The following is a 13,289-nucleotide window of genomic DNA, read 5'->3' as shown; positions in this document are numbered from 1 at the left end:
AAAATTTTTTCCCATTTTTCAGACAACACGCATGTTAGTCGTACAGATAGCACAGGACCTGCCAATGCTGATACATGATCTGGGTAGTATCCTAATGGTAACAATTTCCCCATTGGATAAGTGGCTAAGGAGCTGAAACTTAAAATTACAGTGTTATTATGTGCATTATGTTGTTTGTATTCTTATTTTGTTTTTTGAAAAGAGAAGGGGAGATGTTGCCGCCCACTGTCTCCAGTGGGCCCAGAAGAACCATGTGACACCGGACCCAGAGATCAAACAACAACAAAGCCCAGCACCTCACCCGGAAGGGGCTTGAGACTTTACCTTATATGTACATGTTCCTAACCTTAGTCTATGGAGTCAGATGTGCTGTGGCCGGGGCGGGGTTATCTCAGGTTACAAATGTTGTCTAATTTGAATATAGTTGGGATTTGCCTGAACACCATATTGGTGTGTGCGTCTCCTTTGGACCCATCCGCAACACAGCAGCGTCATAAGGAAGGGATGAGACATCCTCTAGCAGTGGCCAGAGTGCAGGAAAGGAGGAGGAACATTGTGGATTCTGTGCCGGGAGATGGGGCCTCATCTTCAGACAGGTGAGGTGGGGGGGGAGGGGGGGGGGGGCCTCAGGCAGCAGTGTCCCACGAAAGGGAGGTTACAGCCCAAACATGCTTGAAAATTCGTGGGTGGGTGGGTGGATGTGGAACTACACAGATTCCCAGATCCCTCATTTTTTGTGTTTTACAGGGGGTCTGCACACTTGCATCTGGCAGCCCAAAGCAGCAGAGTGAACAGAGTGGAGCATCATCAGATGACAATTACTGTGGGAACACCTTTAGGCATCCTTTAAGGCGGTGTGCCAGTGCATGGCTTTGCCTTTGTTTTTCTGCACAGGATGCACACAAGCTCAGAGGGCCAGAGCCAGCTGCTGATGAGCTGACTGACAAGGTTCGGTCGTCTTCAACCACCCTCGTGAGCAATCCGAAAGTCTCACAGGGCTCAGATATTTAAGCATTTGCCTTTTCTATTTGCGGGTTCTGTGCAGGAAGCCTGTGGAAAGAGAGGAGCATTCCAGGTGAGTCAGGGAGGACACAGGAGGAGCAGGGGTGCACTGAGCTTGGAGAAACTTTGTCTGTCACTCAGCCAGGTAACCAGTTCGATGACAGCCACCCCCTGGAGCCGGTGAGCCAAGGACCTCAGTGCACTTAGGGGAAGGTGTGTAGTGGAATTGTTAGGCTTTAGGTGGGCTGCTGCTGAACTCAGGCATAGATTGTGGTTTTCTTTCTTGTAGCTAAGAGTATGTAATAGATGAATTAATTAATTTGCTAGAAACCAAATCAAATAGTATTTTTAATTTTGTTTTAAATGTAAAATTAAATATGCCTGAAAACTTGGAGGATTGTAAAAACCAGAAAGACAGCTTCCCGGCAGACAGAACAATGCCTTATCGGAGAATGGCTCGGTGCTTAACAAGGAATGTAGAGTACTCACTGTGGAGAAAAGGAAAGATTCCCCAGTTTCGATACCTCTCAGCCCGGTGCCTTCCCCCCTCCTTCCCCTACAGGTTTTTCTAGCCCCAAACAGTTTCGCCCTGCTAAGAAAAATACCTCCCTGCCTTTTTTTTACCGTTTCTAGCCCTAAGAATTCCCTTCTTCTCCTCAGCCACATTGTCACACCGGGACCCTGCTAGCCAAAACCCCCCCCACTGAATCTCCGGGGAAGACCCGTGCCCTGCAAACCCCCCCGGTTCGTCCTGTTCCCCTCCTAAGCCAGCACCCGGGAAAAACCCCCACTTCCTCTCAGCCTCTCCATCTTTCCCGGTGCAAGCCTTTCCTGGCCATACATGCCCGGTTTCACTCCCAAAACACCCAAAACTCAGAGCCACCAGTTTTTCTCTTTTCCCCTACGGCCCCAGTCAGTCCCGACCCTCACGCCAGCCGTGCTGGAAAGCCCTGGCTGTCTCCATATTCTGCCAAGGTGCCTGCCAGCCATGTCACTGGAAACCAGGTCCCACAGGGCACCCCCAAAAGTCCCAGTACCACGGTCACCCACAGCGCAAGCCCTGCCAAGCTCCCCGCCAGTCCCCCCCCAAAGGAAGGCTGTGCAGCCCCCACACCTGGCCCCAGCTACCCCATGCCAAGGCAGGAGCGCAGTGGAGGTGGACCAGCAGAGATAGCCGCCGCCCTGGGGAGTTTCTCCAGCTAGCCACGCTGCCGGACAAAGCAGCCCCACCGGGGAAGTCCCGCCGCCCATGCTAAAAGCTGAACCAGCGTGGGGAGCCTGCGACCAAGCATGCCAGCGGGCGCCGGCTCGGCATGAGCCGACCCCCGTCTGAACGTACAGCATTGCAACCCTTCCTGCTGTGTACGACCGAACAGGACATCATGCCAAAGCCTGCAGTTTGTCCCTTGCCAAGTACCCCGGACTGTACAGCCACATGGAAACCCCCCCACTCCTGGGCACCATGAGGCAAAGGTATTGCGAAACACGGCCGGACCTGGTTGAGGACTGCAACTGTTACAACGCACAGAACTGAGCCTGCGCAAACGAGAAGCGATTGCGAAACTGTTATGTAACACATGGAAACTGCGCCTGCGCAAAGGGGGCGTGGCCTACGCCAGAAAAAGTGAATATAAGCAGAGCCCTGGACAAGAGCCAGATGTGAACCTTTGGGAGCTGGTCTCCTGGGTCACCCGGTGCTCTGCTATCCTGCAAGCACTGTGTTGCTCCTCTCCTTGCCTTCACAAAGAGCTGTAATCACTGAGGCTAAGGCCTACAGAGCTGGACGCTGCAATCACTTAATAAAATCACTACCTTTTTTTATTTAATAAATGCTATTAACCTTTTTTTTTCCTTATAAAATAAAATAAACGTTGATTTATCTAGCCAACGCCTCGGTGCCTATAACAAGTATTAGCTGGTGAATGCAGGAACCTCTGAGGGATCCAAGGCAACCTTCCTTTGTGTTGGAGGAGGATTCGCATCGCTGTCTCTGTGAAAGATAAGTCAAGGGTTGTGACCTGGAGAGGGGAGGAGAGCAGGATACTGGAGTGGGAGTGAAATCCAGGATGGATATGAAAGTTAGTGTAGGGGAAAGGGATGTCTGATATGGGTCCCTTATTGCATGTAAAGGGAGTGGCTCACTTTTGACCACAACAGTAGGGCTGTGCAGGGCACAGCAGTTCCGGTCTGTGTTGTATAATTTGTTTCATCTGTTTTGTGTCTTGTGAGTCTCTGGGATCAGATGCCTTTGTGTTCTGCCCTGGAAGGGCTTATGGGAAGTGCTGGCCATCCTCCCCGGAGTCTCTAAGGTCTCCTCGGCACAGTTGCCTCTGTTGTCCTTTCCTTGCCTTGCAAGCTTGCACATGTATCAGAATTTGTTGTAGTTTGGAATTATTATGTAAATTCTCTCCCCTGCCACTAACTGCCCATGCCAGTAGTTAACAAAAAAAGTAGTTAACTGTTGATCACTTGAGTGGGGGCAGGTTGGTCTCTTTTGTTCTTGGGGACTACACACGGCTGGGGGTGGTGTGTGTGTGTGGGGTTGAGTGGAAGCCGACTCACTGCTGCTGCCTGGCCCGGACTGGCACCTGAGAACCCAAGGCTGCCACCTTTTCTCTTGGCATACAACTCAATCGCTCTTGGCACGTGTGGGTCTGGGAAATTGCCATTTTTCAGCCCAGAATTGAAGACGGATGAAGATTCCCCCCAGGGAAAACGTGCCAGGACAAAAAGGGATTGCTGATTTTCTAGTGTTAGTCAAACTGCATCATTGACACCTCAGAGCCCAAGACTGCCACTTTTAATATGGGCAAAAAGCTTAATCATACTTGGCACATGCGGGTGTGCGACATTGGCATTTTTTAGCCCACAACTGAAGATGGACCAAGATTCCTCCCAGGGTAAAGGTGCCAAGACACAAAGGGATTGCTGATTTTCCAGTGTTAATCGGAACGCGTCATTGGCACCTGAGAGCCCAAGGCTGCCACCTTTTGTCTGGGCACAAAGCTCAATCATTCTTCGCAAGTGAAAGTCTGGGAAATTGCCATTTTTCAGCCCTAATTGAAGATGGACCAAGATTCCTTCCAGGGAAAACGTGCCAGGACACAAAGGGATTGCTAATTTTCTAGTGTTAATCAGGCCACATCATTGGCACCTGAGAGTCCAAGGCTGTCACCTTTTGTCTGGGCACAAAGCTTAATCATTCTTGGAACGTGCTGCTCTGGGAAATTGCCATTTTGCAGCACAGAATTGAAGATGGATGAAGATTGTTCTCAGGAAAAAGGTGCCAGGACACAAAGGGATTGCTGCTTTTCCAGTGTTAATCGGACCGCATCATTGGCACCTGACAGCCCAAGGCTGCCACCTTTTATCTGGGTGCAAAGCTCAATCATTCTTCCATGTGCAGGTCTGGGAAATTGACATTTTTCAGCCAAGAATTGAGGACGGACGACGATTTCTCTTCCAATAGGAATCAAAAGAGGAAAGGTGCCAGCCCACAAAGGGCTGACCTAGTTCTCTCTATTCTGACAGACCCTCTCCTGTCTCCACCCCCAACTCCTGGGTTAGGGTTACTCTTAGAGTTACGGTTAGGATTAGGGTTAGGGTTAAGGTTAGGGGTAGGGTTAGAGTTCGGACCCAGACCCTAATCCTAAAACAAAAGAGAAGCCGAACCCTAACCCTAATCCTAACCGTAACTCTAAAAGTAACCCTAACCCAGGAATCGGGAGTGGAGAGTGGAGGGGGTGTGGCAGAATAGAGAGAACTAGGCCAGCCCTTTGTGGGCTGGCACCTTTCCTCTTTCCGTTCCTTTTGGAAGGGGAATCTTCGTCCATCTTCAATTCTTGGCTGAAAAATGGCAATTTCCCAGACCCACTGGTGCCAAGGACGGACTGAGCTTTGTGCCAAGAGAAAGGGTGGCAGCCTTGGGCTCTCCGGTGCCAATGATGCTGCGCCATTATCATTAAAAAAACACCCAAACCCTAATCCTAAAACAAAGGAGAAGCCGAACCCTAACACTAGCCCTAATCCTAACCCTAACCCTAATCCTAACCGTAACTCTAAGAGTAACCCTAACCCAGGAGTTGGGAGTGGAGAGAGGAGGGGATGTCACAGAATAGAGAGAACTAGGCCAGCCCTTTGTGGGCTGGCACCTTTCCTCTTTTGATTCCTTTTGAAAGAAGAATCTTCATCCATCTTCAGTACTTGGCTGAAAAATGGCAATTTTTCAGATCCAGGGGTGCCAAGGAAGGACTGAGCTTTGTGCCAAGAGAAAGGGTAGCAGCCTTGGGCTCTCAGGTGCCAATGGTGCTGCACCATTACCATTAAAAAAACACCCAAGCCCTAATCCTAATACAAAAGAGAAGCCAAAACCTAACCCTAGCCCTAACCCTAACCCTAATCCTAACCGTAACTCTAACAGTAACCCTAACACAGGAGTCAGGAGTGGGGAGAGCGAGGGTGTGGCAGAACAGAGAGAACGAGGCCAGCCCTTTTAAGGCTGGCAACTTTCCTCTTTCGATTCCTTTTGGAAGAGGAATCTTCGTCTGTCCTCAATTCTTGGCTGAAAAATGGCAATTTCCCAGACCCACTGGTGGCAAGGAAGGACTGAGCTTTGCGCCCACATGAAAGGTGGCAGCCTTGGGCTCTCAGGTGCCAATGATGATGCGCCATTAACACCAGAAAAGTAGGAATCCCTTTGTGTCCTGGCACCTTTTCCCTGGGACGAATTTTCATCCGTCTTCATTTCCTGCCAGCAATAGGGCAATTTCCCAGACCCGCACATGTCAAAAATGATTGAGCTCTGCACCCAGATAAAAGGTGGCAGATTTGGGCTCTCAGGTGCCAATGATGGAGTCCAAATAACACTAGAAAATTAGCAGTACCTTTGTTTCCTGGCACCTCTACCCTGAGAGGAATCTTCATCCGTCTTCAAGTCTGGGCTAAAAAATGGCAATATCATGGACCTGCACGATTCAAAAACAATTGAGTTTTGCACAAAGACAAACGGTGGCAGCCTTGGGCTCTCAGGTGCCAATGAAGCAGTCCAATTAACACTAGAAAAGCAGCAACCCCTTTGTGTCCTGGTACATTTTCCCTGGGAGGAATCTTCGTCCGTCTTCAACTCTGGACTGCAAAATGGCAATTTCCCACATCCGCACGTGCCAAGAAAGATTGGGCTTTGTGCCCAGATAAAAGGTGGCAGCCTTGGGCTCTCAGGTGCCAATGATGCGTTTCGATTAACAACAGAAAAGCAGTAATGACTTTATGTCCTGGCACATTTTCCATGGGAGTAATCTCCATCCGTCTTCAATTCTGGGTTGAAAATTGGCAATTTCCAAGACCCCCACATGCTAAGAATGGTCAAGCTTTGCACCCAGATTAAAGGTGGCAGCCTTGGACTGTCAGGTGCCAATGATGCTCCACCATTACCACTAGAAAAGGAGCAATGTCTTTGTGTCCTGGCACCTTTTCCCTAGCAGGAATCTTCGTCTGTCTTCAATTCTGGGCTGAAAAATGGCAATTTCCCACACCCGCAGATGCCAAGAACGAGTGAGCTTTGCGCCCCGATAAAAGGTGGCAGCCTCGGACTCTCAGGTTCCAATGAGTCAGTCCAATTAACACTAGAAAAGCAACAATCCCTTTGTGTTCTGGCACCTTTTCCCTGGGAGAAATCTTCATCCCTCTTGAATTCTGGGCTGAAAAATGGCAATTTCCCACACCCACACGTGCCAAGAACGATTGAGATTTGCACCAAGGTAAAAGGTCGCAGCTTTGGGCTCTCAGGTGCCAATGATGCGGCCTGATTAACACTAGAAAAGCAGCAACTCCTTTGTGTCCTGGCACCTTTTCCCTAGAAGCAAGCTTTGTCCTTCTTCAGTTCTGGGCAAAAAAATGGCAATTTCCTAGACCCGCATGTGCCAAGAATGATTCAGCTTTGTGCCCAGATAAAAGGTGGCAGCCTTGGGCTCTCAGGTGACAATGATGAGGACTGATTAACACTAGAAAATTAGCAATCCCTTTGTGTCCTGGCACCATTTCCCTGGGAGCAATCTTGGTCCGTCTTGAATTCTGGGTTGAAAAATAGAAATTTCCCAGGCACACATGTGCCAGGAAAGATGGAGCTTTGCACCCAGATAAAAGGTGGCAGCCTTGGACAATCTGGTGCCAATGATTCTGCACCATTACCACTAGAAAAGGAGCAATGTCTTTGTGTCCTGGCACCTTTTCCCTGGGAGGGATCTAGATCCGCCTTCAATTCTGGGCTGAAAAATGGCAATTTCCCAGACCTCCGTATGCCAAGAATGATTGAGCTTTGCGCCCAGATAAAAGGTGGCAGCCTCGGGCTCTCAGGTTTCAATTATGCAGTCTGATTAACACTAGAAAAGCAACAATCCCTTTGTGTTCTGGCACCTTTTCCCTGGGAGGAATCCTCATCCCTCTTGAATTCTGGACTAAAAAATGGCAGTTTCCCACACCTGCGCATGGCAAGAACGATTGAGATTTGAACCAAGGTAAAAGGTCGCAGCTTTGGGCTCTCAGGTGCCAATGATGTGGCCTGATAAACACTAGAAAAGCAGCAACTCCTTTGTGTCCTGGCACCTTTTTCCTAGAAGCAAGCTTTGTCCTTCTTCAATTCTGGCCTGAAAAATGGCAATTGCGCAGACCCGCATGTGCCAAGAATGATTCAGCTTTGTGCCCAGATAAAAGGTGGCAGCCTTGGACTCTCAGGTGCCAATGATGAGGTCCGATGAACACCAGAAAAGCAGAAATCCCTTTGTGTTCTGGCACCATTTCCCTGGGAGGAAACTTGGTCCATTTTCAATTCTGGGCTGAAAAATGGCAATTTCCCAGACCTGCACATGCCAAGAATGATTGAGCTTTGCGCCCAGATAAAAGGTGGCAGACTTGGGCTCTCAGGTGACAATTATGTGGTCCAATTAACAGCAGAAAAGCAGCAATCCCTTTGTGTCTTGGCACCTTTTCCCTGGGAGGAATATTAGTCCGTCTTGAATTCTTGGCTGAAAAATGGCAATTGCCCAGACTTTCACTTGCAAAGAATGATTGAGCTTTGCGCCCAGATGATAGGTGGCAACCTTGGGCTCTCAGGTGCCAATGATGCGGCCCGATTAACACTAGAAAATCAGCAATCCCTTTGTGTCCTGGCACGTTTACCCTGGGCGGAATCTTGGTCCGTTTTCAATTCTGGGCTAAAAAATGGCAATTTCCCAGACCTGCACATGCCAAGAACGATTGAGCTTTACGCCCAGATAAAAGGTGGCAAACTTGGGCTCTCAGATGACAATGATGTGGTCCAATTAACACTAGAAAATCCGCGATCCATTTGTCTCCTGTCACCTTTTCCCTTGCAGGAATCTTGGTCCGTCTTCAATTCTGGGCTGAAAAATGGCAATTGCCCAGACTTTCACTTGCGAAGAATTGTTGAGCTTTGTGCCCAGATAAAAGTTGGAAGCCTTGGGCTCTCAGGTGCCAATGATGTGGTCCCATTAACACTAGAAAAGCAGCAATCCCTTTGTGTCCTGGCGCCTTTTCCCTGGGAGGAATCTTCATTTGTCTTTAATTCTGGGCTGAAAAATGGAAATTTCCCAGACCCGCACATTGCACGAACGGTTGAGATTTGCACCCAGATAAAAGGTGGCAGCCTTGGACTCTCATGTGCCAGTGATGCTGCGCCATTACCACTAGAAGATTAACAATCCTTTTGTGTCCTGGCACGTTTTCCCTGGGTGGAGTCTTTGTCCCTCTTCATTTCTGGCCTGAAAAATGGCAAATTCCCACACTCGCAAATGCCATGAATGATTGAGCTTTGCGCCCAGATAAAAGGTGGCAGCCTTGGACTCTCAGGTGACAATGATGCGGCCCGATTAACACTAGAAAATCAGCAATGTCTTTGTGTCCTGGCACCTTTTTCTTGGGAGGAATCTTGGTCCATCTTCTATTCAGGGCTGAAAAATGGCAATGTCCCAGACCTTCACTTGAAAGAATGATTGAGTTTTGCGCCCAGATATAAGGTGGCAGCCTTAGACTCTCAGGTGCCAATGATGCAGTTTGACTAACACTAGAAAATCAGCAATCCCTTTGTGTCCTGGCACCTTTTCTCTGGGAGGAATATTCATTGTTCTTTAATTCTGGGCTGAAAAACAGCAATTTCCCAGACCTGCACTTTGCACGAACGATAGAGCTTTGCGCCCAGATAAAAGGTGGCAGCCTTGGATTCTCAGGTGCTAATGATACAGTCCGATTAGCGCTAGAAAAGCAGCAATCCCTTTGTTCCTGGCACCTTTATCCTGGGAGGAATCTTCGTCCTTCTTCAGTTCTGGACTGAAAAATGGCAATTTCCCAGACCTGCATGTGCCAAGATGGATTGAGCTTTGCACCCAGATTAAAGGTGACAGCCTTAGACTCTCAGGTGCCAATGATCTGGTCTGATTTACACTATAAAACTAGCAATCAATTTCTGTCCTGGCACCTTTTCCCTGGTAGGAATATTCATCGCTCTTTAATTCTGGGCTGAAAGACGGCAATTTCCCAGACCCGCACATTGCATGAACGATTGAGCTATGCACCCAGATAAAAGGTGGCAGCCTTAGACTCTCAGGTGCCAATGATGCTTCACCATTACCACTAGGAAATCAGCAACGTCTTTATGTCCTGGCATCTTTTGCCTGGGAGGAATCTTGGTCCGTCTTCAATTCTGGGCTGAAAAATGGCAATTTCCCAGACCTGCACATGCCAAGAATGATTGAGCTTTGCACCCAGATAAAAGGTGGCATCCCTGTACTCTCAGATGCCAGTGATGCTGCACCATTATCACTAGAAAATCAGCAATCCCTTTTTGTCCTGGCACGTTTTCCCTGGGGGGGAATCTTCTTCCGTCTTGAATTCTTGGCTGAAAAATGGCAATTTCCCAGACCCACACGTGCCAAGAGCGATTGAGCTGTATGCTAAGAGAAAAGGTGGCAGCCTTGAGTTCTCAGGTGCCAGTGATGCGGTCCGATTTACGCTAGAAAAGCAGCAATCCCTTTGTGTCCTGGCACCTTTTTCCTGGGAGGAATCTTCATCCGTCCTCAATTCTTCCCTGAAAAATTGAAAAAGGACGAAGATTCCCCTCAGGGAATAGGTGCCAGGACACAAAGGGATTGCTGCTTTTCTAATCGGACCACATGATTGTCACCTGAGAGTTCAAGGCTGCCACCTTTTATCTTGGCACACAGCTCAATCGTTCATGGCATTTGCAGGTGTGGGAAATTGCCATTATTCAGTACAGAAATGAAGACGGACCAAGATTACCACCAGAGAAATGGAGCCAGGACACAAAGGGATTGCTGCTTTTCTAGTGGTAATGTCACAGCATCATTGGCACATGAGAGTCCAAGGCTACAAACCTTTTATCTTGACGCAAAGCTCCATCCTTCTTCCAACGTGCGGGTGTGGGAAATTGCCATTTTTCAGGGAAGAATTGAGGACGGATGAAGATTCCTTCCAGGAAAAAGGTGCCAGGACACAAAGGGATTGCTGCTTTTCTAGTGTTAATCGGACCGCATCACTGGCTGGCCACAGAGTGAGTTACCAGTCCCTCTCCAGCGAGACAGATGAGTGGTGAGCTTTCAGATGGACTGTGTCTCTTCCCCCTGTGTTCCTTGTCCAAGAAGTAGAAAAACACAAGTGGCCAGAAGCAGTCCCAGGGCAGGCAGGCAGCAGCAGCAAGCGGCCAGAAGCAGTCCTGGGCAGGCAGCAGCAGCGAGCAGGCAAAAGCAGTCCCGGTGCAGGCAGTGCCAGCACACGGCCAAAAGACGTCCTGGGGCAGACAGTGGCAGCGAGCGGCCAAAAGCAGTCCTGGGGCAGGCAGTGGCAGCGAGCGGCCAAAAGCAGTCCTGGGGCAGACAGTGGCAGCGAGCGGCCAAAAGCAGTACTGGGGCAGGCAGTGCCAGTGAGTGCCCAAAACAAACAATCCGGGCCAGGCAGCAGCAGTGAGTCATCTTCCACCCAACCCCGCACACACACACCACCACCCCCAGCCGTGTGTAGTCCCCAAGAACAAAAGAGACCAACCTGCCCCCACCCAAGTGATCAACAGTTAACTACTTTTTTTGTTAACTACTGGCATGGGCAGTTAGTGGCAGGGGAGAGAATTTACATAATAATTCCAAACTACAACATTATCCACTCCTAAATTCTCTTCCATGTCAATACTCAACATTAAACTTAAATTTTCTTTCAAATATTTAAATGTTTACAAATACAGTAATATGAGTCGTTTACCCAGAGATAAGTTCCCCTTGAGGTATACATCGTGTCTCTCCATCTTCCTGCATCACCCACCAGGTGGAACCAGATTCTTGAGCAAAGACAACCCCACGAATGGGTTTGCCTTTGCCCGAGGCAGGGTTAATCCAGACTGTTTTCCCTAGCATACCTCTCAGGTGTATTACGGGAACTTTATCTCCATCTACAGTGTGAAGAGGTTCTGATTGGGCAGGACCGGCTCGATTGACAGAGCCTCTAGTGTTGACTAGCCATGTAGCTTTTGCTAAGTGTTGATCCCAGTGTTTGAAAGTCCCTCCACCCAACGCCTTCAAAGTGGTTTTCAACAGTCCATTACACCGTTCAACTTTCCTGGCAGCTGGTGCATGGTAGGGGATATGATACACCCACTCAATGCCGTGCTCTCTCGCCCAGGTAGCAACTAAGCTGTTCTTGAAATGAGTTCCATTATCTGACTCAATTCGCTCTGGAGTGCCATGTCACCACAGGACTTGTTTTTCCAGACCTATGATGGTGTGCCTGAGACACAGGGAAACGGCTGAGTTCCTGGGCAGTGTAGAAATGGGGCTGGTATCCAGGGAAAATCAGTTCTCCAGACACCTGCAGCTTGGAGTACTGCATGGAATTCAGCAGCAGATGGACTCAGGGTGCCCCTGTGATGCTGCAGGATGTGCAGGGACAGATGGCTCCCCCTTCAAAATGCCACACAGCACTGCGGGCTGAGAGTCCCGAGGACAAATCCCTGCCAAATCCCATGGGAACTGCAGGCACAGTGCCCCCAGACATTCCCAATGGCAAATTAAGCCTGGCATTATAGACACAGTGCCCCAAATACCTCCCCCTGGGGAAAGAAACGGGGCAATGAAGACAGAACACCCCAAAACAGCTCTGTCTGGCAAGTAAACCCAGGAACTGCAGCTTGAGTGACTAAAACCAGTGCTGTCTGACGCGTAAACCCAGGAACTGCAGCTTGAGTTACTAAAAACAGCACTGTCTGGCGAGTAAAAGCAGGAACTCTAGTTTGAGTGTTTAAAAACAGCTCTGGAAGTGCAGTTTGAGTGAATAAAAACTTATTTTTTAAAAATTATTTTTGCTTTCAGGAATGTCAGAGTCTTCATCAAGGCAAACTCCGTGTTCCCGAGGTGTGTTTAGTTATTTCCCCTTTCACCCCACGCGTGCAGCTCTGGTGCAGATCTCTGCACATCCATCCACCTGCAGCAATTGGTGGGAAGTTCCAGTGGAATCTTCCTACTGAGCACACAGAGGAGTCACTGATCTCTTTTGTATTAGAAAAGCCTCATTTACAGCTTTGGAAAAGTGAACTGGCACAGGTAATCCACAGAGAACTCTTTGTTATTATTACTATTATGATACTGTGAGGATGTGCTTTTGCTTGGTCTGAACCTTTGCTTCTACAAGTGTTGGAATATTTGCAGCAGTTGTGTTTCCGCACAGGGTACCTGCTATGAACCCCTTTTTGGTTAGAATTGGGAAGATGCAGGCTTGAATAAAGTCAACCGTGCTCTGAAATATGTTGTGGATGGTTGTACTGAAATATTTATTTTTGCTATAAATATTTCACTGCAGTAAAACAGCCAGGCCCAAGGAAGCCCTTGGTTATTGTTGCATGCTCTGGTAGCAGTGGATTTCTGTTTTCTCTCAGCTTTTCCCTCTGGTTGCCCAGAGCAGCTGAGTGGGCTCTGAGAGCCCCAGGAACCAGCTGCTTTCACTTTGGTATTTTCCCAGCTGGAGCAGTGGCACAGCCTGAGGTTTGCAGAGGAAGGAGGAACAGCAGAGGAAGGAGCAGTTCCTGACATTAGGGTAGGTACTGCTGCTGGTTTTTGTCTTTAAAGATATGTTTGTGTAGCATTTGGGGAAGCCCAACAAAGTTAGGAGGAAAGGTATTGCCCATGTGCTTGCAGTTTCTCTGAAAGGTCAGACCAGCTTTTTCAACAAGTCTCACATTCTCACTTACCTGCCCATGTCGTAAACTTTGTGATATT

Source organism: Pithys albifrons, chromosome 3 (assembly GCF_047495875.1).
Source record: "Pithys albifrons albifrons isolate INPA30051 chromosome 3, PitAlb_v1, whole genome shotgun sequence".
Classification (NCBI taxonomy): domain Eukaryota; kingdom Metazoa; phylum Chordata; class Aves; order Passeriformes; family Thamnophilidae; genus Pithys; species Pithys albifrons.
This window is presented reverse-complemented; position numbering follows the sequence as displayed.